This window comes from Leptonychotes weddellii, chromosome X (genome assembly GCF_054177405.1).
Source record: "Leptonychotes weddellii isolate Sample4059 chromosome X, ASM5417740v2, whole genome shotgun sequence".
Classification (NCBI taxonomy): domain Eukaryota; kingdom Metazoa; phylum Chordata; class Mammalia; order Carnivora; family Phocidae; genus Leptonychotes; species Leptonychotes weddellii.
Window position 1 is genome coordinate 38,580,878 of NC_138385.1, and position 365 is coordinate 38,581,242.

Below are 365 nucleotides of genomic sequence, written 5' to 3' on the forward strand. Positions count from 1 at the left end.
TTTTCCTAATTTTATTATGTTATGTTAGTCACCATACAATACATCATTAGTTTTTGATGTGGTGATCCACAATCCACTGTTTTCATATAACACCCAGTGCTCCATGCAGTACATGCCCTCCTTAATACCCATAACCGGGCTAACCAATTCCCCCTCCCCTCTAAAACCCTGTTTGTTTCTCAGAATCCATAGTCTCTCATGGTTCATCTCTCCCTCCGATTCCCTCCCCTTCATTTTCCCCTTCCTTCTCCTAATGTCCTCCATGCTATTCCTTATGTTCCACAAATAAGTGAAACCATATGATAATTGACTTTCTCTGCTTGACTTATTTCACTTAGCATAATCTCCTCCAGTCCGATCCATGT